The sequence below is a fragment of the Lycorma delicatula genome, chromosome 1 (assembly GCF_047948215.1).
Source record: "Lycorma delicatula isolate Av1 chromosome 1, ASM4794821v1, whole genome shotgun sequence".
NCBI lineage: Eukaryota > Metazoa > Arthropoda > Insecta > Hemiptera > Fulgoridae > Lycorma > Lycorma delicatula.
This window is the reverse complement of record NC_134455.1, coordinates 268914354-268939110: the sequence shown is the minus strand read 5'-3', so window position 1 is coordinate 268939110 and position 24757 is coordinate 268914354. Positions and strand designations below refer to the sequence as shown.

Here is a 24757-nt window from a genome sequence, read left to right as displayed (position 1 = left end):
AATTTATAAATACAACTATAATGTTTTTTTTTTAATAATAATAATAAATGCAATAATCTACCATTACTCGCTATTACTTAACCCACGCCTTTTAATTACTAATAAAAATATTAATTCCAGTTCTTAAGGTTTAAATATAAAAGGGTCACTTCAACATTCAAACCTCATTACTTTTATTTCACATATTTCCGTTCCGACTATTTTGATAATAATTAAGTCTTACTTAATAATTTTTACTTTAACGACTCACTCATCTAGTTGTAAGGAGACAACCATAAGGAGAAGTTCAACGTTCCTAGCAAACATGAAATAATATTAATAATATCTAAATGTACTGCGTTGAGAAAAGGTTCTCTAATTACTGATTGCCTCCCAAGAGTCGATAAAATCTAGGTGAATATAAAAATTCAAATTACAAACCACTTCTATTTAACGTGCGTAAATATAATTTACTATTCATATACATAACCAGTATACTTAAAACAATATTTTGTGTATATTCAATAATTATATATTACATACAATATTCTCTTAGGGAGTATAAGATGTGTAACAATAATTGTATACTATATACGGAAATGCTATATAATTACATGAAAGCAACATCTGTAAAATTTTGAAACAATTTAAAAATGTTGAAACAATCGGTCGGTCTGCTTGATGCTGATGCGAACGGATAAACAGAAGAGTAGCCACGAACTTTCGTATTTATGTATTGGATAAGTATAGAAATAAATATAAAAAACATGGTCTGAAATTACGTACTTTTTTATAAAATAATAATAACGCTGAAAATTATTAGAATCAATTAAACAATAACAGTTTTGGTCGTTTATTTAATTTACTCGTTTTTAAAACACCATAATTTTAATTATTCCGCAATCAATTCTACTGTCAGGCAGACGTTTTGAAATATATTATCAAAATGTCCAAATGTTTTTCATGCTTATAAAACATACGAGTATTAATTCCTTAATTTTTTCCTAGATATCTCTTACCAATATTTCCAGTTACCCTAATGGTAATCATAGTACTACTTTTCCCTAAACAAATATTGACTTTTTATGATAAGATCATTTTTCAATTTATTTTATGCCGATAATTCGAAAAAGAATATTTACCATGAATCTATTCTGAAATAAATTATAAATATTTTAATAATGTTTTATTTTTCATATTTACTTATTTAGTACAAATATTGTACTAAATATTGTATTTATTTGTATCGGTTGTTTTTTTAATATATAAAAAATATAGAAGGACTTTCTTCATTCAGAAGGTTTTTTTTATTTCTGAAATAATCGATTTTTTAAAATTATAACGTCACAGCAACTTTACAGTCTGTTCAGTAAAATAATTGAACAGTAAGTAAATAAGACCTACTTGAACCAACATTAAGTAGCCACAGAACCAATGGTTTGTGACTTAATAATAATAACGACACTAAAGATCCAAATCTAGTTTCTCATCCGACAACCCGTTAGGATTCTAGATTGCTAGTCAGAAAGTTGTTCACATTTTCTCAAGATGACTCAGGAAAAGTCCGAACATCCTGTCCATCATAATTCCTATAATTCGCTCAAATCTTTGTAATATATGATATACAATATGCATGAGCCCGTGAAAATTCTGGTTATCAGTAGTTTGCTGACAATAGACACATTCATCTTAACTCGTTCAGCGTAGGTAGGACCAGAAATGTCCAGCCTATTAACAAACTCAGTATGACTGTTATCATTAATATTATTACTATTACATGACAATCATTGTCACTCGAGCCAGTTACCCGTACATCTCCTCCTATGGCACGCGGAGTGTTGTTATTAACAGTAGCATTAGTATTATTACCATAAGAATTGCTAGTAGTTGTAACTGTGGAAGATACGGCGAGTTTGAATGGATAGATCTTAATCTTGTATTGTTGATAAATTTTACACCCTTTGTAACTCGCTGGGTGTTGGTCGCCGCAGTTAACGCAGGAAGTTTATAGTCGCATAATCTGCACCATATTTCACACAACGATGTGGGCGATTGCATTGATTTTTGATATGTTCAAAGGGTTGGAAACGTTTGCATTGGACCACTTCCCTTTTGATATACGGAGCCTCAAAGCGTGTAATTATAGAATTTAGAGATTTAACGTTAAAAATTTCCTTATCATTAGATTTCGGCTCTAAATCTACGAAATAAAGTGGCAGCGGTTCCTTCGTTTAACGACGGAGAACGGTAGTAACATTTCTAACCTCGTGGCCTAATTTAGTAATTTCATCAATGATTACCGTTTTGTCTTCCGAGTGATAATGGAAAAATACTGAAAAATAATTACGAATTCCTAAATCTGGTAAATTGTAGCTAATATATACATATATATTATCAATACAATATTCTTCATTCAATTTATTAAAAATAATAATAGCCAAAAAAACGACAAGATTAAAAACTGTATTCAAATAAAATACTTGCATTTTTAAATTAATTTTTTCCTTATTAAGTACTAAATTTGATAAAGGTCATTTTTCTTGTCTGTTAGCATTACAAGAATCTATTCATATCGGTATGGAGATATGTAAATGAACAAATAAAAAAAAAACTGGCACATTGTTACATGCCTTTCCCAGCTATTAATAATAAAACATTAAAAGAGTTATAGACAAAAAAAAATACAAAATATACATTTTTTGAGATGGGGAAAAATTATAAAAACATTTTTCTAAAAATATTTCTATATATGTTAAGCTCAACAAATTAGCTTAAATAACATTTTCTTTATATCTAACATCTCCTTCAGTAAAGACTAAAATAAAAAATAAAATTTTCAAAATAATTTTTATGCATTTTTGGTCCTGTAAGTAAAAAAAAATTGTAGATATTTCTTGATAGCTCTATATAAGTAACATAAACTTTGAAAAAAAATTTAAAAACATTTAAACCGAAGGAAGGTAGAGGAAAAAATATATTTCAGTCTTAAGAGGTAGGTGTTGATTTCTTGAAAAAAAAAAATTGGATTATTTTTGTATGGACTGTGGGTAAAAATTTGCTTTTATAAAATTTTCTCTAAAATGACTTTTAGAAAATTGAAATTGGTTTTTCGCGATATCCTGCACCCTTTAACGAATTAATATAAAAAAATTAATATGATCAATGCCCCTATGTAGAAATATTTGAGCCACATTTGAAGAAAAACGGTTTGGTCAATTCTGAGATATAATTCCAAAGATATACATATAATGCGCCATACGTATTCTTACGTGTAATACATACATGTTTTTTATTTGTCTAGATCAACTAGTTGGACCCTAAAACGTGAAGAATTGCAAAAACTCGATAACCCATCTTCGAGACGATCACCAGACTCTTTAATATAGTTATTCCAATTATATCCAGGAAAAGGTAAAAACTTAAAACTGTTGATCCAGTTATACTCAAACTGGTCGCGAGTAATGAAATAAAACTGTTTGTTAAATAATTAAAAGTGAACTCTTTTAGTGTTATTTTTTATGAGTTTCACATAGTTTAAAAATTAAATTAAATTTTACAGGATGAACAAACGGGAGATCTTTTTTTAGTGTTGTTATTTTTTTAAGATGAATTTTATTATGAAATGAAATTGTACGTGTTAAAATGATGGATAAATTAAGAGTACATTCTATTTTCTATCGTTTCTATGAAACAAGATGTTATTAAGTTTTAAACAGAGAGATTCCTAATCTTAGCCAATAGCCCCCTAGGAGACCACAGGAAAATTTTTCATAACTGAGGTGCCAGAAAAACTGCCAAGAAGGAAATGAAATATTTCAAAATAAAACGAGCCCGTCGTCGGAATAAATATACACGATAACCAATTTCAGTTGAAATTTTTAATATATCCATGAATAGGCTTTTAATAAACCTACCCGCAATATTATCGTCACTCTTCGCGCGCACACACAGGTTTATTGTCTGATTAAGCAAACTTTACCGATGTGAACAGCGATTCGACAATCGTAATTGTTCAGCTGCTAGATCCATTTAATAACGGCTAATGATGAAATTCGCTGTTTTATTCAGCGGCAGCATTTAGTGGCAAAAAGTTTAGGCGATCAACTAGACGAAGCACTTTGTGCAGTTATAAAGCTGTGAATTACATTAAATTGAATGATTTGCATATTCACCTCATTCGCCAATTTAGTCAAGACAATGATGAAGAATGTATTTTTCTTGTATTACATTCCGCAGTTTGCTGGATGTCAAAGGGTAACTGTCAGTGTAGATTTGTTGTAATTAGGAATAACCTTAAAGCCTTTTCAAAGGGAGTGCAATTAGAGAAAATATGCTTGCGGCAAAGACTGACGTATTTTATTTATGCGAAGTATAAAGTATAAATTAAATTCGCTTAATAATCAACTCAAAGAAAGAGCTCAAATCTGATATCAGGCAGAGGTTTAATTAGCGCATTTTTAATAAACTTAAATTTTTTCAAAGGAATTTATCACGTCGTGAATTTTTTTACTTTCTTTAATTAGTCACTATTGCAAACGATGTGAAAAGCTTGGGTCTTAAAATTTATATTTATTACTTAAAAATTTAGATGAGGAATTAAAAATAAGGTTCATGATTTACTCGAAATGGAAATATCGGAATGGGTAGCGAGTTAATTTGATAATAACATTGAAACTCTCGCTATAGAACTTCAAGAATAGCTTTTATTTGCAAAATGATTTTGCACTCCTGTGGATAAGCTCTACCAAACTCCGTGGTGGAGTGGTAGCGTCTAGGCTTTTCATCCGGAGGTCCCGCTTTCCAATCCCGGTAAGGCATGGCATTTTTAACACGCTACAAAAATTCATTATCATCCACCAGTAACTAGCCAATCGGAAGCCTGTTGTAGATATACGTAAATAAACAAATTAAAATATATGTAAAACCCATCAGTTTTGGAATTATTGCCAAAATAAAAGATACATATTTATAGTTTGGAATAAAGAGATCTTTTCTAAATTAATTTTCCTAGTAGCTATTTGGTGAAATCTGGCTTAGACACCAAAAGTCTTAATTATTTCCTATCCATGATTGAATTCTGAATACCGTGGAGTTCTTCGATTAGCATTAAAAAAATTTCAAGCCTAACATACAAAAATTAGCTTTGGTTCATCAACCCCAAGGCTCTCACTGAATTTAATATTTTGATTATAGTAAGTATTATATAACTCAAAAGTGTTAATAAAAGATTAAATAATATTTTGATTTGAATTAGAAAGTTTATAGAACATAATCCACTATAGATAAACGATTCCTAAGAATCATACAACTTGTTTTATTTCATTTATTTTCAGTCTTCTTAATGTTTGACTGCAGCGATCGCATATCTGTATTTGTTGATTTTTAGAATATTTTTCAATATTTATTCGATTTTCACCGTACATATACCGTTCCTATTGTACAAGGAAGTAATGTGGTGTCCACATCAGATTTTTTTAAATTTCTCCTTTTGGCACAAGACTTAAATAGCACAAAGAAGACAAATTTAAAAAAAAAAAACATTTTTTTTACTGATGTATATACATACATCATATGTATGTGTATATATATATATATATATATATATATATATATATATATGTATGTATATAAGCAGCATATATAGCTATAACCGGAAAAGTAAACCGAAGCCTACTATAGTTTTTTGAAGAGATTTAGTGAAGATTTAAAGCCACAGAAAATAATTGTATTAATTATTTTAAAACAGTTTTTCTTTAACAGCAAATTTTCTAAAAGTTGAACATTTTTCGAGAATTGTATGAAAATGGATTTATAAGGCACAAATGAGTAGTTCATACTGCGATGCAAGCACGGAACATTTACCCATTTACTTTATGATAAATCCGTACTCCTTATAATGCAAATGTATTACTAATGAAATATATTTTGTATTTAAAGTTCATGACGTTATTTAATTACGAAAATTTAATCCTTTTAGCTTCATATGAACTTCACTTCCTTTCTGGATTTTCTGAATATGTACGCATAATAATGATGATAATATTTTTAAATGAAACTTACACAATACAAGAAAACCATGAAAATAACAGAAAGTAGAAATAGAACCATTAACACATTTTTAATTGAGGTAGAAAATAAAGCGATTCTTATTTTTTTAAATATCTTTATGTTACAATCAATAGTTAAGTCATTATTTTCTATAGAGGGTGAAGTAATAATATTTTAGAATCAATTTAAAATTCAGAAATAGGAATTAAACTCGCAACTTGTAAGCAAAATTTGATGGAAGATTTTATACCGTTCAAGTTTTTCTCGGTTTATAAAAAATCCCGTAACGAACGTTTTGTAAACCTTTAATAACTTCTTTTTATACTTTATTTACTTGTAACAGATACACAAATATGAAAATATATCATATTACTTTTTTTTTTCTTTTAGATATTATTAAGGAAAACTCTTCGTGATTACATCTCTTTTAAAAATAAAATATTGATGTTAATTAGAACTATCGATCTAAGGGATAACTTTTACCATACAGGCTAGTTTCAAGAGGTCGCTCTTTTACTTTATTTTAAACTTCGCCACCTCCTGAAACTCTTTTAGACTTATCGTTTGATTTTCAATCATATTACTACGTTTTCAGTAAAATTCAGTAAAATAAAACCTAATTAATTCCATTCTACGTCATAATTTCTCTAGTACCGTAAGGATTGGATATCGAACTCAAAACTGCAGACAGGAATTTATTTTCTAAGCTGATTAATTTGAGATAATTTTATCTCAAAAATGATCGATTATCCTTTTTTTGTTCTTCCGGCTGGAAGGAAGGAGAGTTATTAAAATTATTGCCTGATTACAAAAACAGAATTTTGTGTGCGTGTTTATGTTTGTCTGTTTATGTACATAAACAAAGTATTAATCATTACAAAATACTAACATAAGTATTAGCTTTTATATTGCTGGATGCTTTGTAGCTCTAAAATTCGCAAATTCAGTTTGTAATATTACTTAATACTTGCATATTATTCAATTTGTAAAAGATATTACTTTGCTATAATTATTGTTTTCTTAACTCGGGTTATCAAGAAAATTTTGTTATAAAGATAATAATTTATAAATGTAATATGAATTCTCATAACTACTCATTTATACAATTACGTATTTATTTTTTAACATTAGGTGCTAGGTTTTTGCACTTTTTAATATTTTCAAATTTTACGGTATAGAAATAGCGATTCAGTTTTCGATATTAAATTCGTTGTAGATAACTATTTTGTTTTTTAGGTGAAAAGATAAAGTAATCCTCTTAACAAAAGGCTCTATCCTTTGAAGAAGTAAAGGGGAAAAGCAGAAATTTATTTTTCCGTATTACATACAATATGATAAATATGGCTTTATAATATTCATAATCTGATAAAAAATATACTAATTTTAAAGCGCATGTTGTTCAAATGACAATACTAATTTTGCATTGTAAATGTCAGGAAAACCAGCTGGGAATTTTGCCGTGACATCATTATGTTCTGTTAATTAGAGGGTTAATTCCATTATACATGACAATATTTTTCTTTTCAAGTTGATCATTTAGTTAATTCACTAAGGGTCAAAAGTATATATATGCCCTTGTCAATGGCGCTCAGAAAGGTGCTGAAATGATTTGGAAAAAACAAAGTTTGGTAATAAAAATTGACGGAATATAAATCCACCTTGACAATCCACCTATATACAAACAGATGATCCTAAATTTCAAGGCAATTTCTCAGAATATAATTTTATAGCAAAAAATAAGAAAAAAGGTTCATATAACATATTGATCAGTAAACGGTACGTTAACGAGTTTCGGCTCGCGAAACATTTAGCCCTACTTTCTGCTCCCTCTGTGAAATTAAACTGTACTAAAATTCTTATGGTATAAATCGAATAGTAAATTTGTGCTTGATTATGGTTTTTGGTATAAGAAATTGGATAAAAGTGGTTTCAGACAACGTGCTTAATTTTTAAAACGATTTGACGGAAATACACTTTTTTTGTTTGGAATAAAATCACTTGTTAAGTTACCAATAAACAGACAAAAATGTATACATTTCTAATAAATCAGATAGAATTACCTACTCGATCGAAAGAGCATTTTGTAAGTCGGATACACTGTATGAATTGACAATTAGCTGTTAAGGTTAGTCATGCAGTCTTTCTATTTTTGTTCACATATTTATTCCAAGAAATGAATTTGGTGCCCAAATAACACTAAGATATCATTTTGCTTTAATCTGACGTAAAAGGGGAAGATTTGGCTACATATTGAGGACGGTTTTCAAGATATCAGTATCGATACTCAATTTTTTAAACAAAATTGATATATTACTGGTTGTTGCGAGAGACACATAAAATGTTATTGGTAAGTGAGAGGATAAAGAAAATCGCAATCAATACTGAAGAATTGTTTTTGATTTTTGTACCGTGAGCTCTGTAAAAGAAAAGAGCAAGGACTGTAACTCGTGGAATAATAACATGTATAGATGAAATAACAGATCGGAAGCAATGTTTGGAAGCGCTGAAGTAACGATCAGATACGAAATAGATGATGTGGTAATACATGGGTGAAAAAAATCTGGATTCGACAAAAGGCTCTCCAACAACATTCACATGTTTCTCTTAAATCAAAGCAAAGAGCGCTACTCCATTGGTTATTCTCCAAGAGTCGGTAATAAAGACAACCATATTAATTTGGAGTAAAGTAGAATATTATGATCTGGGTAAACTGATGGTCTGAGATAAATATATTCCCTTTTATTATCAGTAAAAGTTTTTTTCTAGTAAATGAAATATGTTTAGAACCAACTAGTAAATATGCTGATAGGTTTGAAGGGATTTATATTTCTTTACAGGAACTCTCAGCTTTGGAATCATTTTTAATTACAGCTATAATTTAAACACAACTACTGTGAAATAATGTTTTTTGATTTGTACTTAATTTTGTTATTAATTAAATTTTTAATAGAAACGTATTTATTAATATGATACGAATGTAAAACACCTCAAAAATTTTATTTGGGAAGAAAGGTTTGTTACCACGTATATTCCTAATTTAATATCGGCGGGCGATAACGGTAGCAACAATGTGAGCTGGCGCATACTATACGGACGCGCTGATACAAGCATCACTCCCACCGCGCAGTTCTTTCACCATAACGACACTGCAGGCCCACCACTCTCAGGTTCCTACAAAAGAGCGTACACGAGAGTGAATTGAAAATTCACTCTTGTGTACGGCCACCTCTTCTGTACATCAACCACCACCTGCAGAAGACCAAGAAGAAGAAGAAGAAGATGGAAGAAAACAGAAGAAGTTCCCTGGCCGGCTCAACGTAGGACCTCCCGGCAGATGCCAACATCCCCGCCAGAGCAGCAGGCCTGGGCGGCCCGCCGAGGGAGCCGCTGGACGCGGACGCTACCTTCCCGCTCCAGTTCCAGCTCGCCGGACTTCAATCGTTCTGGCCGGTGGACTGAGCAGCAGGAGCTGGCCCAGCGTGGGATCGTTCGGGGAGAACCGCCTCGGCCGCGCCGGTGAAGGACGACCGACGCCGACTCGACACTGTGGAACTCTGTGGGCCACCATTACCACGCTGTAGTGGGAACCCAACTGCCGCTGAGGGAAGCCCGGTCAGACTTCAATGGACGAGATGCAACTCCTCGACTTCGCCGAAGACCAGCTTCCGAACCCAACAGCTCTTCTCAGAGCTAACGCAAAAAACTTTCCTTTTCAGGGCCATCACAAGGTTATGAATTACGAACCGTCGAAGCCATTCGATAACAGCCCTCCTCAGGGCTACCATAAGGTTAGCAATTACAACAAACTGTCGAAGCCAATCGACAACAAAAACGGCCCTTTTCAGGGCTACCATAAGGATAGTAAGTGCCACGTGCTGTCTAAGCCATTTGGGAACAGATCAAAAAAGTTAAAATATTATCTTATATTAATGTTATGAAACTTCTTTTAATATTTTTAAAATTATATTAAAATATCATTTATGATAAACATTGTTTGTATTTGTGTAGAATACGAACCAGATAAGACTTAAAGGATCGCCTTCGAAGGATCCCCTACACGTACAAGTTTTTCATGACCCCATTCGGCTAGGGTCAGTCACAGGAAAACGAACATAAATCAATAAAACGGAAACAAGAACGAAAAAACAGAAAATAGTAAGTAAAAACTGAACGCGAGTTGTCGCAGACACGTCTAGACCCCACGAGGTCTCAGCTATGCATTACTGGAATTGGCTTAACATTATCTCACTACACTGAATGTCAATAATGACCTACTCATTTTCCTTCAAGATAAAATTTTCATTTGCAGCGTATTATTTACTCTATATTTGTTACAAATATAGAGTAAATAACAATTGTAAATGATTGGAACAAACATGCAACTTGTTTAATTTTTCTTAAAAATATGTGCAAAATTTTGTATAAAATTATTCTTAAAAATAATGTTACTTATCATCGTCAGATTGACTTCTTTCTTTGTTGTAAATTAATCATTATTATTTTTATTTTTTTTTTTTTTTTTACAGAAATAAGTAGAACATCTATATTAAGGAAAAATAAATATTACGTAAAATAAAAATTATTTAATATTTAGATTTATTTCACTTAATAAGAACCAGGTAAATAAGGTTAATAAGAACCATTTAATACGACTAACCGGTCTCAGGTTTTACTTACTATTTCTATTGATTGTCGTTTAAGGCTCATTCACACCTGTATTGTATATATTTTTTCGACCGCTGTTCATTATGGAGGCGGACTAGGTTAAGGTGCATTTCGCCAACCTGTATCATTCCTACTTATTTAACCAAAATTGTACAGCTATATCAACTTTATATTGTCGCTTGTAATAATAAAATAGTGCGTAATGTAAAAATACTTAATGCTGATACGAGCACGGATAAAAAACACTAAGAGTTAAAAAGATATTGTTTCAGGAATGATCGACCTTCGTCCTAGCGAGACTTATCTCCTGATAAATAAATGCACTTAGTTTCGGTTGAAAGTTAGCTTAATATTAAAATGATGAAGATTATGTTAATTATGTATGAAAACACTATCGTTTGATGCTACATTTTTCAGATTTATCCAACGAAAATTCCAGAAACGCTAATGTATATACTTGTAGTTGCGGAAAAGACAGTTTAATGCTATTAGAATATTTTACTGCCAAATATTTTATGCTATGTATCCGATAAGATGACATACTGTATTTACTTGTAATATGGGTTCAATGTACGAGTTCAGAGTTTGTACTCTGAAGTATTTACTATCCATAAAAGAAACTAGTTTCAATTTCTTTATGAATAAACTAAAAAAATATTCTACATATTGAAAAAAGTAGATATGGAAGTAATGTGCAAAAAGATAACTAAAGACAATTTTAACGTAATTCTAAAATTAATTTTTCTGTTAACTAAATGTCATTTTTCTCTGAACTAATTTTGTTAATACACAATGTCAGTAAAGTGCAATTAAACTCAAATATCACATTATACAGTTCTTAATTAAATAATTTTAGTTAGAGATTCAAATGGCTTTTCTTTAAAAAACAAAAAACAAAAAAAAAACATGAACTAAATTTATTACGGTTTAAAATTCGAAGGAAGTAACGATATTTTTTGTTTTAACTGTGTAAAGCTATCGCAGTAAAATGTTTGTTTTATATTTAGTTTTTTCAGTTCTTTCTTGCTAGTGTTTTTACGATGCGTGTGAATTGTAAAAGTTTAATATGACGTACTAAAAACAAAAAGGTCGATATTACTATATTATCTTGCTGGAATAAGGCGCTGAAACTTTATTTTTGTTTTCATAGATACGTGCACAACGCTAATAAAACCGTATCGATTTTTCCTGCTCGTACGTCTTGGAATATAATTTTCTATAAAGAAAGGTCATCGCCACACATTTATCGTGAACCTGTCGGACAGTTTATAGAGTCACTCTGGTAGAATATCACTTCTTCATTTCTTTGTTTTTTATAATATTTCACGGTAAATTATTATTCATAAACAAACCAACAGCTTTACTAAAAAGAGAGTTCTTCAACAGTTTAATCGATTTCTTTCAATAATTTATTAGCTAATAACTAAACGTTTACTGTATTTGCTGATATTAAAAAAATCGGTTAATTTTTGAAGGTAGGTTTTGATTTTAGTCTAACAGCTACTAAGTTGCTGCAACTAATAAGAAAATAACACCGATTGCGTGATAGTCATTAATAATTTTTGGTGGGTATTTCAGTTGAACGTGTAATTTTACGTTAGAAGCATATATAATTTATGATTGAAATATAATTTATGATTGAAGTATATTTTGGCTTTCAAAAGAAAGAGTACATAATATTAACAATGTGCTGCTTTCTTTTACTTATCGATCTATAAAAATTGTATTTTTCTTTAATTACGGAATTTGAACATTAATTAATTTATAAAATAGTCCAGGAAATAAAATCAAAATTGAAACACGCTAATACTAATTGCACAACGCTAATAAAACCGTATCGATTTTTCCTGCTCGTACGTCTTGGAATATAATTTTCTATAAAGAAAGGTCATCGCCACACATTTATCGTGAACCTGTCGGACAGTTTATAGAGTCACTCTGGTAGAATATCACTTCTTCATTTCTTTGTTTTTTATAATATTTCACGGTAAATTATTATTCATAAACAAACCAACAGCTTTACTAAAAAGAGAGTTCTTCAACAGTTTAATCGATTTCTTTCAATAATTTATTAGCTAATAACTAAACGTTTACTGTATTTGCTGATATTAAAAAAATCGGTTAATTTTTGAAGGTAGGTTTTGATTTTAGTCTAACAGCTACTAAGTTGCTGCAACTAATAAGAAAATAACACCGATTGCGTGATAGTCATTAATAATTTTTGGTGGGTATTTCAGTTGAACGTGTAATTTTACGTTAGAAGCATATATAATTTATGATTGAAATATAATTTATGATTGAAGTATATTTTGGCTTTCAAAAGAAAGAGTACATAATATTAACAATGTGCTGCTTTCTTTTACTTATCGATCTATAAAAATTGTATTTTTCTTTAATTACGGAATTTGAACATTAATTAATTTATAAAATAGTCCAGGAAATAAAATCAAAATTGAAACACGCTAATACTAATTGCACAACGCTAATAAAACCGTATCGATTTTTCCTGCTCGTACGTCTTGGAATATAATTTTCTATAAAGAAAGGTCATCGCCACACATTTATCGTGAACCTGTCGGACAGTTTATAGAGTCACTCTGGTAGAATATCACTTCTTCATTTCTTTGTTTTTTATAATATTTCACGGTAAATTATTATTCATAAACAAACCAACAGCTTTACTAAAAAGAGAGTTCTTCAACAGTTTAATCGATTTCTTTCAATAATTTATTAGCTAATAACTAAACGTTTACTGTATTTGCTGATATTAAAAAAATCGGTTAATTTTTGAAGGTAGGTTTTGATTTTAGTCTAACAGCTACTAAGTTGCTGCAACTAATAAGAAAATAACACCGATTGCGTGATAGTCATTAATAATTTTTGGTGGGTATTTCAGTTGAACGTGTAATTTTACGTTAGAAGCATATATAATTTATGATTGAAATATAATTTATGATTGAAGTATATTTTGGCTTTCAAAAGAAAGAGTACATAATATTAACAATGTGCTGCTTTCTTTTACTTATCGATCTATAAAAATTGTATTTTTCTTTAATTACGGAATTTGAACATTAATTAATTTATAAAATAGTCCAGGAAATAAAATCAAAATTGAAACAGGTAAGTACGAGTATTTAATTTTCTGCTGTTTGCAGTAAGTGTACGTCAAGGAAAAGATAAATAAAAGACAGTTCCTTCAAATAATTAAATTAATTAGTAGTTTACAGCTATTTTTTTAACACGGCTTATGCAATAATAGAAGAGTATAACAATGGTAGCTTTGGATTAAAAATTTATGATTGTATATCTGTAAGAACAGAGTGAGTTACCGACCTGGAGGGGAATTATTTGATAATGTTTTAGAAAAAAGCCAAGAGTTTACTGTTCGATTCTGTGATTATAACTTACCTGAATTAAACCAAAGTATATAAATGAAAACTGCCAATTTTTACCTATAAGAAAAATTTTAGTGTGCAGTTAGATTTAATAACCGAATCAATAATATTTTTTTTTTTTTCAAGTTTTCACTCAATTTCTTATTCCACTTTTCAACAACTTGTGTTTAAATTACAATACGGATGGATTTACGTACCTGTTTGGTTGTTACAAGTATCAGGATTCTCGAAATATTTATTCTAATATTTCCTCTTATATAGAACACTCTAAAACATACTGGTTTTTCATTTTCAAATATTCAACATTGAAAAGCTAAAAACCAAAAAAGAGAATAAATTCCCTTTTGACGGAATTATATACTTTATTACTGTTCAATAATTAAAGAAGTAATTCGATATTTCTACCTGTTTTTTTAAAAAACAGCAATCGTTGTAAACTATTCTCGAAATAAAGCCTTGATAGGAGATAATTTTTTAAATTATTCTTTAACTGTTATAAGTTATTCTGTACATTAATTTCATATAAAGAAAAAATTTACTAAATTGGCAGATTTTAAAAATTTCACTAATACTTATTTTATTCAACTCACTGTTGTAAAAGTACTATGTCCAGTATTACCAGCTTTGCATCTACATTAAAATGTTCATGATATCGGCAACAGATACTTATGTCAAAAGGTGCACTTTTCAGTGCTAAAACGTTTTTGTTAATTTTCTTCACATATAACCTGATTTTTTTCGCAAGTTAAGTCAGGGGATTTAAAAAATTATAATCATTCCTTAAAAAAAGTTTACAATAACATCTGAGTTCAAACAAATTCTTTTAATTGGCTATTTCTTAGGAAACAGACGAACTGTCTGTCGTTTTAATTTTTGTATCAGTATTAACGTCGATTTATGTTTTGGATAACTACATTAAAAAGGAGAAATTTTTTAAAGTAAGTTTTTCAGTTATTTTTGATAATTCGATTTAACACTTTTTAGACGTTTGTTAAGTAAATGTGTTTTTAATAACTTTACTTCCACGTTAATTAGTTTCAATTCCCAACGATAGTACTCTGTGAAAAAATTTTGTTAACATTTAACATTTTTCTTGAACTTTGATGACACCAGATGATATAACAACTAACTTCCATGTTTTTTACTGGTAGGAAACGTAACCTTCTTGTCATCGGTATTTAATAGTTGTTGCCGGTATCATCTTCAAGTGGAGAGAAAAAACTGTTTTCTAGAAACTACCACGTCAGTATGTAAAAGTTAAACGACAGTAGATGTCTTTTCTGACTCGATAGCATAATTTAACGTTAAGATTTTCAATGTAAAATATTCAATCCAACCTTCTTCCCTAATGCAACTGATGAATGCCGTAGCAGCCTGATTGTTATTTCTTGTTTCATGTGTTGAACCAATTTATTTATTTTTTGTTATCAAGAAATGGTAACTTTTTCCTTTTTTTGGATATTATCTTCGTTTTCGGCATTGGAGTTTATAATATTAAATATATCGATTGTAACTCGCTTTTAATTTATATTAACTCCTTTATTTAAAATTTATAACATTGCTCATATAACTTTCTATTCATTATTAAAATCCTGCAGTCATTTGCATTGTCTTACGTCAACTCTTTACTAGAGGGTTAGAAGACCTAAAATCTAGTCTTGGCTAATTAAATTTATTTCAATACCTTCAGTAAATCATATTGTTCGGTGATATGCAACTACTTATAGAACTGCTTTTTTTCTTTTAGATTCAATGTTAATCCGTCTCATATAGAAAAGGAGATACTATTGCTTACATAACTTTGCTATATTAAATTTAATATGGAATTTATTTTCCATTCAGTAGTTCAAGATTACAGAGTTATGAAAATGGCTTACGGTTCATAGGGAAATTCATTGAATTTAGTGCAGCTATAAAAATTCACGATAAAAATTAATAATATTTAAAATATTTAACCAAAACCACAATGTGGAATATTCCCGAAATCGGATATTATGACTTATTATGACTACTAATGCTAATTTACTCAGTTTTTATTTTTACTAATTTAAAAAAAATTAATTCTTATATTTTTGTTAAAATACTAATAAAAGGGTGTTATATTTTAATGGTGCCTTTTAGATTGAATCGTATTTCAATAATTGACAATGTGTAAAATAGAGGTAGTCGTATTGAAAGTGGATCTTTCATGGATCTTTTAAAATTTTATTTCAGATTCTTAGATAATATAGTAGTTTTAGTATAGCATATTTTTAAAATTACTTATACTCTCCAGTGTGTGGTTTATAGATGACATTTGGTGTTTAAGAAATGTAGGGAACTACATGAAGTAACCCGTCCACCATCTGTTGCAACGAATACACTTCTTAAATTACATAAACTATTGAACAACTGTTCCTGTTTTAGACCTAATACTTTTTCGTAACGTAAATCTTTTAAAATTCTGTTGTCTTCGTTTACTTAGTAAAGTAATTTGTTATCTAGTTTGCTTTATGATTTTACCAATCTGCAGGTACTTCATTTAAAAATTACTGAACTCAATACTATTATAAGTGATACAAAATGTTGTTTCCCTTACGTTCAAAAATAATGGACTGTCGATAATTGTTTGGTGCGATCTACTAAGATTTTATCAGTCAATTATTTGGCTGAAATTCCTACAGTACTCTGTAAAGGATATTTTTGTTAAGAGTAACAATCAAACGATACGTATACAAGGCGACCAGAAATGTGATGCAGGTCGTTTCAGTAATTTTCAGTAACAAAACACCTAACATGTCAAGCTTGTTTAGGGAAGTAAGGAGCTAGATCGATTTATATTCCTGTTTTAGTGAGCTTAATATGTTGTTTCCAATCAGTATGCCTGGCCAATCAAAATACTACTGATATTCAAGCTGTATGAGAAACTAAATTTTGTTCATCACGGAACTCGCTATATAGCTGTCCGTTAAAGTAAAAATAGGCAAGTATGATTTGAGTTTCTTGCACTTCAGATATTACACATGCGTTCAGGAATAAAAATGACCAGAGTAAATAGTGCAAAGAAGCAAATTAATGTATTTATCCCTTTCTGTTGTGAAATAATGCGTTTAAATCTGTATTCAACTATGTAATGAAAATATTTAACCTCTCTAGATGTGTGGTCCTCCCCAATGAAAATCTTTCTTCTTATTTGAATCCATACCCAGTTGCAACCCTTTAACTGATTGCTTGAAACTTAAAATTGCTTGAAAAAAAATTTATGTTAACGCGTATTTAAAAAATATTTGCTTAAAAAGAGTTCACTATATACCAATAATTTCTTGGTTCACGACCAACTTTCTTTATTCAATACTTTATCATTAGTTGATTGCAGTAAAACTATAACTTTTTTAAGTCTTAAAAAATGAAATTACCACAAAACGACAAAATCTAATAAGAAAGAATTAACATCCAAAAGTAATATAATTTGAACCAGATGGATTATACTACCCATCGGTTTGGTCTAGTGGTTAACGCGTCTTCCCAAATCAGCTGATTTGGAAAGTCGAGAGTTACAGCGTTCAAGTCCTAGTAAAGACAGCTATTTTTACGCCGATTTGAATACTAGATCGTGGATACCGGTGTTCTTTGGTGGTTGGGTTTCAATTAACCACACATCTCAGGAATGGTCGAACTGAGAATGTACAAGCCTACACTTCATTTACACTCATACATATCATCCTCATTCATCCTCTGAAGAATTATCTAAACGGTAGTTACCGGAGGCTAAACAGGAAAAACAGAAGAGATGGATTATACTGTTATGGAAGACACTCATTTTCTATCCAAAACTAGAGAGATTAAAACTTTTCAGGACGACTCAAAAATAAAACAGAAGCTATTTTACAAATTTACATATGTCACAAAATTTAAACTTTTTCAAATAAAAAAATCTGAACTTTTTTATTAATGTAAGGCGTTTATTCTATGAAGTGTTAGTTTAATTATAAACTATTCTAGTCAAAATGTTCAGTTATTTCATTCTTTTACGATTGAATTACCTCACTCTAGGATTAGTTAAATATTTGTGTAGATAAGAATGTAAGATGTAAAACAGATGCGTAACCTTTTTGTAAGTGTTTTATTTGATGGAAATTTCTAGAAAACGGGAATTACCCAGATAAATTTCCATTTTGTAAATTTCTGTATCACAAAAGTATGCTGAATTATTTTCGGGAAAATATTTGGAAAATTTTGAAATGCAATCGAGCCAAAAATACAAATCGCTTAGTTCAAGAAAGAGGGATTTAATAAGAGGTAATGAGGGACATCCCAACCCCGTAGAGGGAAGACACCCACCTTGTGACGTTCGCCACACCACGCTCTCCGTTCCGAGCGTTGAGGGGCTTTATCGAAGGATGTCTTTAGACCCTCTAACTGATAACATCTCTAAGTCATCAGCCAGGCCTCGTTTGGGATGCCACCGATGTAAATGCCTCGGCAGACTTTTGCATTTGTAAAATCTTCACATTCAACCTAACATGATTCCCTCAAACTAACTAACAGAAAACGCGGAAGCGCGATCCCCAGGCCTAGTCCAGATTAGACAGCACCATTAGTGAATAACTCAGAAAATGAAAGAGTTTAAAGTTAAATCAGTGCTACACTCATACCAATCAACATTATGTTTTACGCAACATAGAAATTCAGACTTACACCTAAATAAGTCGACCAATTTAGGTCACCTAAGAAAGGAAACGTAACCTCATTCCGGTCCGCACAGGAGCCAGGGACAAACCCCGCACCACCACCTGGTCCATCATGGTGTCTCGCGTGGCATTACCAAGTCACGATCAGGATCGCTACCGACGGAGGGAAGCCACGCCCCCGGTCGAATCACAAACAGTACCAATATAATCGTGGCACGATGTCAATGCGCCTACCTCCAACCAATCCAATGCCTAAACCGGAATCCTAGCCACCCGCGATCCTACCACAACCTCGATTAAACTCCCTCTTTAGACCTACACACCGCAAGGGCGCGAAGAAAACCAGCCACTGTAGACCACTCCTCGCGGATCATCCAGTTAATACGGAGATGCAGAAAGGAATGTATTTTCTCAAGTTTCCTAACTGCTCGTGAACGTTCGACCTCGTATCGGAGACAGACGTAGAGGACGTGGTCTACTGTATCATCAGTCCCACAATCCGGGCATTGACTCGAATCCACCAAACGAAATTTAGCCAAACTCTATTGAAAGGTATCATTCCCGGAGAGAAACTGAGTGATGTACCGATTAGGGGAGACCCATCCAATCGCAACTAAATCACACTATAGGAAATATACCATGTGTGTAGCGTTCTGTGGGGAATTCCTCCCACGTGACCTGCCAAGAATCAAGGTCCCGATCTTCAATCTCCTGCTTTCGTTCTGACATCAGTAGGTTATTTACCTTGGAAATGTAGCGTTCCTTTCGCTCATTAGCAAAATATTATATCTATTGGTTTATATCATATTATATATTGGTTATTATATCATATTATATCTATTGGTTTGACTCCGGCTATAACACAGAGTGCCTCCCGCGGGACTGTTCTATAACAGCCAGCAAGATGAATCGCTGGGCCCGCAGCAAAACTTCCGTGCAGGTAATGAGGGACAAGTCTATAAAGGTCAACAAGAACAGGGTAGAGAGATTTATTCGCACATACAGTGAGAAAGTAATTTATGCAATAAAACTATGGTTTGGTGAAATAAAAGGAATGACACCTAAACAGAGGCCTTTGCAGTGTACGTACATTTAATGTTGATAAGTTTTCGTGATGCTCGTGGGAAAATATTTTGCGGATATTTGAAAACTTTTCTTTTTAAAATTTCTGAACAACTTTTTAAGGAGTAATTCTTCAAAGTAATCTGAGTAATCTTTCAAAGCACTTTTGGTACTTAAACTTCAAACCAGATTGTAGAAGGCTGTTTTAACAGAATAAATACATTTTTGATAAAGTAGTGCACTTAATAATTCTAATTTCTTCGATTTACATTTTTCATGTACCCCTTAAATACGTTTCTTTTCTAAAGAAGAAAAAGAACCACCACTAGCAATCTTTTTTTATGTTTTCCGACATATTCGGAAAATCTGTCTGTCTGTCTCTATGCATATCTGTCTATCTTGAATACTCCTGAAAACAAGCGTACAGCAATCGTGATCAATCTTTTTACGTTTTTAATGAAAACTATCATGGAATAGGACCAGACTAATTCTATAGAATTAACTAAACTGAGAAGTTTTCTTACCTCTAGACGTAAGGACAGAAAAGCCAACAAACCTTTCAAAAATTAAAAAGTTTACGAGAAATTTTCAAAAGGAGTAGCTAGATGTAAACTAATGAAAGTAAATAAAACATCTAATTTGAAAGTACTTCAAATTGCTCCAGAATCTCAAGTGTAGAATACTTGGATTATTAATCTTGCATATTTAAAATTAAATTTTTATATATATTTCATCCAGAGAGAAGAAATTTGATTTAGTTATCTCGTAATTCATCAACTTCTTTTCTAAAAAAAATTAAGAAAATAAATTAATATTTAAATAATAAAAAGAAAGTGATTGTGATGATAACTTTAAATTTCTCAGATAGGTTTTTAAATGATAGGTTGTTACAACTTATTGTTTATACTTCCAAAATATTACTCGTGAGAATAAATTAACTAGAAAAATAATAAAAAATAAAAAGCATTAATTGCTTTGGAAGATGCGTTTTTTTGCCTAAGTCATTTGATTGGTTTGATGCAGCTCTCCAAGATTCCCTACTTAGTGCTAGTCGTTTCATTTCGGTATATACCTACATCCTACATCCCTAACAATTTGTTTTACATATTTGTGCCTGCCTGCACAATTTTTCCCCATCTATCTGCCCCTCCAATATCAAATCGACTATTCCAGGATGCCTTAATATGTGTCTCTTCTTTTAATTATATTTTTCCAAATGATTCTTTCTTCATCGATTTGCCGCAACATCTCTTCATTTGTCACTTTATCCACCCATCTGATTTTTAACATTCTCCTACAGCACCACATTTCAAAAGCTTCTAATCTTTTCTTCTTAGGTGCTCCGATTGTCCAACTCTCACTTCAAAATAAAGCTGCACTCCAAACATACTTTCAAAAAATGTTTTTCTGACATTTAAGATAATGCTAAGTTATATTTTCTTCTACATATTATTCTGAGATCTGATAATATATAAATTTTTTTAATAAATGGAAAAAAAATATTTTTGAAATAGTTAACACCTTAGTTTAACACTCTTTATAAAATAATTTCTGTAAATTATTAAAATTATCTTCGAAAAACTATTAGGATATTATGCCGTTATTTGTTTCTTAAAGGCCGTTATAGGTATTATTAAGCGGGTGCTGTAGAAATTATAATGTAATATTACGCAATGAAATTTTATAATAATAATTTTTGTTTCCTAGAAGGAATTACGGATTACCTATTAAAATTTCCATAAATAATAGGAGATGCATTTTTACAACGGGTACAAAATTTCATTCGTAATAAGGATTCTAATTCAGAACCTACTGAATAAAAGACAATGATTCTACTACTCTCTGTCACTTTCTCTTTAATATTTTTCACTTCCAAAAATGCTCTTGGAAAACAAATATTGCCATCGCTAAAAAATACTCTCCGAGTTGTTTAATTTATTGAAGACTATTTTTTTATAAAATTATAATCTGATAAAAATAATTGTAATAGAATATTATGAGTATTAGGAAAATGAAACTAAAATATTAAATTGATGCTCCCGATTCAGATTATAAAGTAACTATAATATTTAATTATTTTGAGCTTTAGTAATGGTTGTAATATACTTTTATAGAGTGTATCGAATAGGAATGTATGCAATTAGTACTTTGGACAATCAGCTAATACAACTTTCCCTAATATAAGCTGTTTAACAGCTTAAGATCCCCTTTAAAACGTTCTCCTACAAACTGTAAGAGGATTATTTTAATAAAGTTAATCTCAAACGATTATACCGTAGAACGGTTAATTTCTATAATTGTTTATAGAATAATGAAAGCTTTAATAAAATTTATAATCATTATAGACTCAAAAAAAAGCAGAATTACATCCAGATATTATTTTTTCGATAAAGGTAATATGGAATAGTCAAACATTTAATTAAGCTAATTGAAATATAAAGTAATAATTATAATACTGATAATTAAAAATGTGTAATCCTAACATCCGAATGGAAGAAGGCTATTCTCAATAATTAACAGAGGTTTCGATCCCGGAATGATATCGTAGTTCTTTCTATGGAGTTAAATTCTTTAAGGTCATTTTTTAAATTTTATATTCTTTAATTTAGACTTTTCTTATATTATTACTGTTTATTTACTTATCCGTAATGGTATTTGCACGCTCTTCTTGCATTGAATATTTATCCTTTCTATAAAATAATAACAAACCAAAAACTTTAATTTGTTTTGAGTCACTTTTAAATTTATTCTACTATTAAAACTTTTTTGTCGAAATTTGTATAAAAAAATTTGTTTCAAGACTGAACATAATAAATTTATTAAAGTCTGCACTACTTTTTTGTAGAACTGTGTTATTTTATTGTAGGAAGGAAGCTGTCAATCCAGTTTAAATAAAATCAACCTGTTCATGGAAAATTTCTCTACGTAGAAAAAGTTTTACTTGTTCACTACGTTTGGTCTGACGGTTTTTTACTTCATCTAATTTTTTTATTGGTGAGTATTCTATCTTTTGAATCAATTTCGATTTTAGGCATGTGTCTAACATTTTTTTAACGTTTCGCTCATTTCTATTTCATTAAAGCCATGCATATGACTCCCCAAAAAAATTAAAAAAAGATTAATACTTTTATTATCTGCTAATTTATATTAAAATCGATTAAATTACCATTATTTTTTCGGTAGTCATTTAAATACTAAAATAATGTAAATTGTTGATACTACTGAACAATTTTGAAGTTGAATTATTAAAATTAATCTTCTTTTTTCAAGTTCATTTCCGCTTAGTCGTGAGGGATTTGGTGGATTTATATTCATTTCCTCCTGCTAAACTATTGGAGGATATAAGCAATAGTAATATGTTTGGACGCTTATATCTGTTTATAATTTAGTCTTGTTCATCTAACTATAGTGGTATAATTTCAACATTAGATCAATATTGGCTGCTGCTAAATACTTATATTCAACTGATTTTCTTCTTTAGAAAATGCTTTATCATCTTCTCAACATTTAATCTTTTATTAAGCTACATTCCAATAAACCCGTGTGTACTACTTCAAACTACTGGAAGCAAATGTGTTAGTAAACTCCATAGACTCCTAAATTACAGTCTAAAAATTATTATTCGTAACCAATTACATGTAACCAAAGTTACATTTTTGGCAATTAATTAGCTAGTGTAATAGTATGTTATTGGAATCTTTTACCCAATTCACTTTAAATACAGAAAAATATTGTAAGGTGAACCGCTTCCGTTATATTTTATAAGATTGAGAGATAAAAAATTACTCATTCATTGTAGCTACTTCAAATATTAGATTTTCAGTTCATAAAAGAGCGTACCTATCATACGTCTTAGGGCGTATGATAGGTACTGACTAACAAAAAAAGAAATCAAACACTGATTTCGTTGATAATAAAGATTTTTTTTCTCAATAACATTTATAATTACAATCGGCTGTCTTGCGGAAAAAAATAATTGCTGTCTTGTGTATAAATAATACACAATAAACAGTTGCAAGCAAACTTAAAGTCAAATATGAAATTTCAAGCTCAGTCATAAATTACAAACCATTAATTTCAGCACCATATAGTCCACAAAACAAACATTAATAACAAATAAAAACGAAAAAGAAAGAGAAGTAACAAGAAATTAGATACGACACCACTAAACTTGACGGTGTTTGATTCCAAATTTTTACGCAGACCCTAAGTCGAGAACATGGGCTCGTTTCAACCGTCGGACGTCTCTGTTGTTATCGAGTAGATTAATTGCAAAGTAGTTTACATGATTCTCAAGCCTCTGCAGGTATTTGATATTGCGCTGTTGTGCAATCTCACGAACCGATGGGAGCTCCAGATAATCCTGAATATCATCATTGCGCGTGAACTACGGAGCTTTGGCAATTACCCTCGCTACTTTGTTCTAAAATCGTTGTATAATTTCCACATTCCTAGTACTAGCCGTTCCCCACAATTCTACACCGTACGTCCAGATTGGGCGCAGGATAGTCTTATAAATTAAGATCATTGTTGGATGACGTGAGGCCTGAGTTCCTCCGTAGCAGCCAATGAAGTTCCCTGTACCTTGCGTGTAGCTGTTTCCTCTTCATCCTCTCGTGATATTTTCAGGTCAAACGCCGATCCAGATGAAGTCCCAGATACCGCACCGTCTCCGTTTGCGGGATCAAAACACCATCGAAGTACACACCATGAAAATCACCTGATAATAAAGTTAATTGAGAAATATTTCTCACCATTTACTGAAACAGCAAAAACTGATAACTAAGACTGAATACATATACAGATGTCCTAATGAGGATGCTACTTCATTTACTATAAAAGTTTACTACTTCATTAGCGTAAAGGAAATACAAAAGACAGAAGAACCTTAAAATGACAAATACCGCAGAAACCCAGAAACCTTCAAAATTCCTCTAG

The 24757-nt window shown here is 30.7% G+C and overlaps 1 protein-coding gene across 9 annotated transcripts in view; it reads right to left on the bottom strand.

Moving 5' to 3' along the window:
• LOC142331252 (follistatin-related protein 5-like) overlaps nt 1-24757 on the bottom strand; it is a 411468-nt gene that overhangs the window by 338164 nt on the left and 48547 nt on the right. Inside the window, exon 1 of one of the 9 annotated variants that reach the window (XM_075377055.1) lies at nt 22541-22551. The exons of the other annotated variants lie outside the window; for them this stretch is intronic. The gene's annotated coding sequence lies outside the window, so the exon portion shown is untranslated. Of the gene's footprint in view, nt 1-22540; nt 22552-24757 lie in introns of those variants that run through there. 9 annotated transcript variants of the gene reach the window in all.